Raw genomic sequence first — 5,725 nt, 5'->3', positions numbered from 1 at the left:
TGGCCACACCTGGGAGGCGTGGCCGGACGGCAGATGGGTCCGCGGCGTCCCGAGGCGAGGCGCTGACGTGAACTTGGCTCACCTGGGCGGGGAAGGTGAGGGCCGCTGTGGGACCGGGAGCGGAGCCTGCAGTCCCTACCTGCGCAGAGCCAGGTGTTGCTTGCCCAAGCGGCCGAGGAGAGCAGTGGCGACGGGTGATCCTAACTGGGGACTTGGTTCGGAGGGACGTTCGCTTCTGGCAGCCGGATTGAAGAAAGGTGGGGACGCCAACGTCTGGAGCCTCGCTTGAGGGAGGGAGGGAGGACACGCCCGCCGGTGAAGAAGCGTCCCCTCCAGAGTTTGTGGGGGTGAGGAAAGCTTGCTTAAGGACATCTGTTTGTTTGGGGATAGCCTGTAGGGCTGGGTGCCCATCGCTCTGCTTCAGGTAGCTTTCGGGCGGTCCTAGCCCGGGGGGGGGGCGCTGGGCCCTTACCGACCCCCTACTTCTGTCGACTCCCTTTCCCTCCCGCCCAACTGGAGTGTGACGCTCTCGGGCCCCTACCCACCAGCCGTCGGGGAGCGCTAAGGCTCCTCCACCACGCTGGTCCTCCCAGCTCACCGCTCCGCAGGCCCCTGGATCCCGAAGAGGGGATTTCCCAGGCCGGCCGGCGCTTGATCTTGGTGGGTGTTTTGGGAAATTGCGCGTCGGGCCGGCCAGTAAGTTTAGCCAGTTTGTTTCCTCTCCTGGGATTTGTTTAGCACAGTCAGGCCCCTGCCCTGGGCCTGAGAGACACCCGTGAATTTCCAAGTAGCGAAGCTACGTGCTGGCGAGGGCGGCGCCGGGCGTGGTTGCTCTGGGGGTGAGGCCCTCTTCGCCTGAAAGGGCTGGAGGGCTGGTATAGAGAAGTGGGGAAAGTCTTCCAGGCCTGACTGGAAAGCAGGCCCAGGGTGCCACTGTTTACAGGGAGCCTGCTGTGTGGTAAAGGGGTCATCCCTACCCCAGCCCTGCTCTCTTGGTGGATGTCAGAAGTGGAAGCCAGGGAAGGGAGAGGAAGAAGGCGTTTGAGTAGGGGTTGGTGAAAGCTGATGCCGACCCAGGAGAGTAGTTTTCAATGTTTGTCTACTGGGTGAGAGCAGCACCTCTACCCTGTAGCTCCCTGTCCAGCCGCCAACTTCAATCAAGCAGGGAGGCAGGGTGTGGGCATTATGGCTAGAGGCCCAGAATTTACCCCTGAACAGGGCTAAACTAAACGGAGGCAAGACTGGGGAACTTGGAAGATGGCATTTCAGGTCTCTCCAGGAGGAAGGGAAAAAGCAGGACCACTCCGGAGGCCTGTCTGCAAGAAATGAGGGTGTGTGTTTTACTCTGAGCAAAACCACTGACGACTGAATCTTGGCTTTGGGGTGGCCGTGTTCCTGGAAACGAGTCTGGGCAGGGGCTGCAGAGGCGGCAGTACAGGTGTTTGTAGGGGACCTGTTCCCTGGAATGGGGGTGTGAGATCGGATGGTTTATGCCTTGGGGAGGTTGATAGTGTCCCTGCTCAGTGCCCAGTATGAGGGGAGTGGATGGGTTAAATCTTTGTTCTTTGGCTAGTTGAATACCTGTTGGAGACACAGGCCTTGAATTTGGCTGTGATGGCAGCTAGAGATGCCAGAGCTGAGTTAAAGTAGGCTAAGCTTGTTCTGTGGGCGTTGGGATTTGGGTGGTGAGAGTGTTCTGAAAGAGAACTCTGGTTTAGGTGTGTTTAAGGGTGGGTGTCATGCAGTCTCCTCCCTAACCACTTCGTTGGCCCTGCATGCTGCTTGGATCTTTGTTGATGTCTTTCATTTACTTTCTTGGTGTATAGAAGAAGGGAGGGACTTAGAAGGCTGGGTGCAGTGGCAGGATGTGGTACAGCACACTCTGACTGAGCAGTGTTGGGTCCAGGCCCCAGATAAAACACTTTGCTGTGCCTCAGTTAACCCAGCTGTAAAATGGGGCTGATAACAATGGGGATGATCATTTCATTATGAGGATGAAATCAGACACGTTAAATAAAAGCTCATGAAAAAACTGTTAAGCCTATGTAGGTAGAGGATTGTTGTTACCATGGTTTCATTAGCTGAAGGCCATCATCTTTTATATCTCCCAGTGACCAAGAAATGTCTTAGCTTCCTGTGGTTAAAAAAAAATACTACTTGTAGTGTTTTGTTTTTAAGTTGTGAATCGACACACGGCATTGTAGGAAAATGTGAATCGTATATAGAAGTACTTAGGCAGGTATAAAATTCACCCACAGTCCTATCACCAGGTAACCACTAAGAACTTCTTGTCGCATCGATGTATTATTTGTTTCCCTTTCAAAAATTCTCTGTGCTTATGTACACAAGTGCGCGTCCAGTTACAAGATGGAGATACTACTATACAGTCAGTATTGTATGATGCCTTTTTCCCCCTTAAGTACATATTTAAACATTTTCCCAAATCCAGTAAAAATTCTTCAGATGCCTCGATGTTAATGGCTACTTGCTATTGCAACCTATGAATGTCTAATTAGATATTTTTCTCTGTGATCTTGGTTGCTTCCAAAGTTTGCCTCTCTGCCTGTTCTTATAGTCTTAGGTGCTGGGTGGCAGGTGGAGGAGATCTCGGTGGACTTTCAGAAGGTGGAGAGGGTTAGCTGTGATGGAGGTGGGGCATAGAGGAGGAGGAGGCTGGGGCAGCGTTGCTCCTGTGTACTGCCATCTTGGGAGAATGCTGAGAACACAGGGCTCTAGATCTTAGTCATCGACTTCTAAGGGTGGCTGCCTCTCCCTCCCCATCACTCTGTGCAGTTCCTTGCGTTGGCCTGGTTGCCTTAATTTTTTTTGATGTGCTGTGGATCAACTAGGATAAGCCCTTTTCTTCAAAGCCCATGATCCGTCAAGAGGTGGATTTCACGTGTCTGCCAGGCCTCGACACAAGACTGACCAATATTGCAACAGAAATTCTCGAAAGCCCCTCACTAGGTGGACCAGTTTGCTGCCCATTTCCCTGTTCTCTTTGTTCTTCCCTTACCCCATCCCCCTTCCTGCAGGCCAGGACTGAGGAAGAGAAGGCTAGAACTTGCCCTGGGGAGAATATGCATTCCCTCCTCCTTATAAGGTAAATGTTCTCCATGGTTTGATAGCTTGACTTTGCAGTCCTACAGAGCAACCTACACCGAGGCCAAGAACATGGGGGTGGGGGGCACTTGAGTACCGAGTGCTACCTCACCTACCCACTGTGAATTGCCCCCAGGGGGGAAGGTTTCAGTTGCAGAACTTGGTAATTGGGTCAGAAGGCTCAGGTGAGAGCAGGTCCTGCCTTGCTCTTAAAGTGCCAGTGACCGAGCTGGGTTTGAGTTTTCCCATTTGTTGGGAGCCTGGCTGGGGAGAGAAGTGGCCTTAGGACCCACCCCTTAAGCTAAGTTCCTCCGAGGGGGAGCCTTCGGGGGAGCCTTCGGCTGACTCAGCTGGTTTGGGTTCTGAACCGCGATCCAGGTGGGAATCTTCTGGGTGGGAAGGTGACTTATTTATCTTCCTTTTCTCAGGTCAGTGGATGTTTGAGCAATTCCAATGTGAATTTCTTCAGGAAGTCTGATGAGAACATTGTGTTTAGTAACTAATGTCGCCCTTGTCACACAGTAGCTGACGGACAAATATCTGTTGAATGAACGTTCTTTTGCAGGCCTGTCTTTCTCACCCGAAGTAAAAACAAAGAGAAAGGAGAACGCCAAAAAATCTAAACACAACACCCCGGGCAAACACTTCTCTGGTAACTGCTTTTTCCTTTAGGCACCCAATCTGGGCAGGCCTTTGTTTCCCCGCTGTGAGTGCTGGCCGCTGCCACCAATATTATCTGCTACGCTATGCCCTTTATGAGAATCAACTGCAGACTTTACCCAGGCTGTCTCCAGCAACCAATCCGTTCAATTCAGCCTCTGTGGGGAGGTAAACAGACCCAGGTGAGGAGGCTGTCCCAGCAGTACAGAGCTTGTCTTATGACTGGTTTTAGTACTCTATAGGGTTAGGAACTGTGGTATTTGATCATTCTAGGGCATCTTAGCTTTTCCAGACTCAGATACAGGAGAGGGTTCTTACACTTTGTCTCCAGTGCTCCCAAGCTTTCTCCTAGACAGTGGATTGTCGTGGGGATAACCAGCTCAGACCCCCACATCCCGCATTTTTTTTTTTTTTTTTGGTGCAGAAACTTTGGGTGGCCCAGAGAAAGGAAAACTGACTTGAGGCCCAGCTCTCAGATCCCTGTGGATACACTGCCTGCTCATCTATGTAAGTGAGGACTTTGGAACCAGGGACCATCCCTCGCCTACTTCTCTCTCATCCTGATGGTGTCATTTCTTACTAAAATATTTCTTACTAAAATATTCCCATTCACCTTAGTTGTCTAAAAAGAGAACATGCTTCAAGTTCTTGCCTATATACCTGCTATTTCCGTAACTTTTTTCTTCCTTCTCCCGAGATGAGATTGAAAAGAGCAGTTTCTCTTCTCTTCCCTTGGTACTTGCGGAAGGACTGTTTTCCAGCAGGGATGACATCATCTCTTTATTTTTCTGCCTCCGGATTTAAATAGAAGAAATGTGATCTACTTACGTGATAAGTCTGATTTGGCTAGAGCATGAAAAATAAATGGCTTTGGAATAAGAATCAAAAGAACCTTTTAACCCGTTTTCTCTTCTTCCCCACCTGGCACAGTTTATTCCCATATTTAGTTTCTTTGCTGTAATCTAATGGAACTGTAGCTCCCCCTCCCCCCAACCCAGATCATGGCTCTCCACCCCCGCCGAGTTCGGCTGAAGCCCCGGTTGGTGGCCCAAGTGGATAGTGGCCTGTACCCTGGGCTCATCTGGCTACATAGGGACTCCAAACGCTTCCAGATTCCCTGGAAACATGCCACCCGGCATAGCCCCCAACAAGAGGAGGAAAATACCATTTTCAAGGTCAAGGTATTCTTTTACCATCTGACTTGAAGTGTTTTCCAGTTCTCTCAGACCTTTCTGGATTTTTGTTCTTCTGTTTTCAATTTTGGCTTGAAGAAGGTACTAGATCCAAAATGCTGATGCAACAAAAAGTATGTTTATGATGGGGGTTGGGGGCAAACTTAGCAGGCATAGTAATTTCTCTTTTGGGGGCATGTCTGTTATGGTTGAGGCCATTTATTCTTTCCCATTGGTCAAAGCTACTCAACTCACATCCCAAGGGATCCCAGGTGTGATTGGCTAAACTCCTGTAAGTGTGTGTATGCTGTGTATGTTGTTCTAGAACTCCCAAGGGTCAGCCAGCAATCAACCCTTCATTCGCTCAGGGCTCTTGCTCTGGCCCGGGAATGGCTGTCCAGATCAGGGCAGAACTCCTGAGTGTTCGCAGGCTCCTAACAGCCTGTAGAATGGGTGTCGAGGGCCCTTTGCAAGTTTTTCTTTTGATGTTAAAACCTTTTGCCCCATCCATAACCTCCGCTTAAAAATGAAAGGCGATTTAATTACAGGTTTTTATTCTACAAATATGTTTTCTTAACTGAAGAGTAGCTCTGATGTGAGAGTTATTTTGCTTCACTGAAACTAAGATTGAATCACGTGGCATTTCATAAAATGTCAGTGAAACCAAAGCCTAAGACAGAAGTAGGTGGGAAGCTCGTTGTGGGAAGGGGTATTATGTGGTTTGTAACTCCGGAGCCCATGCCTCTGCTCCAGACCAACTTCTCTGTGCTGGTCAGTCTTCCATCTCATGA

General features: G+C 50.0%; 1 long non-coding RNA gene across 1 annotated transcript; it reads left to right on the top strand.

Moving 5' to 3' along the window:
• Window positions 1-292: 292 nt before the first annotated feature.
• Window positions 293-4,981, top strand: LOC308611671. Its single transcript, XR_014015000.1, has 3 exons — window positions 293-347; window positions 4,187-4,269; window positions 4,761-4,981. It is a non-coding gene; the product is annotated as an uncharacterized lncRNA (long non-coding RNA).
• The last annotated feature ends 744 nt before the right edge of the window (window positions 4,982-5,725 follow it).

The sequence above is a fragment of the Mesoplodon bidens genome (genome assembly GCF_964165515.1).
Source record: "Mesoplodon bidens genome assembly, contig: HAP1_SCAFFOLD_848, whole genome shotgun sequence".
Taxonomy (NCBI): Eukaryota; Metazoa; Chordata; class Mammalia; order Artiodactyla; family Ziphiidae; genus Mesoplodon; species Mesoplodon bidens.
This window is presented reverse-complemented; position numbering and strand designations above follow the sequence as displayed.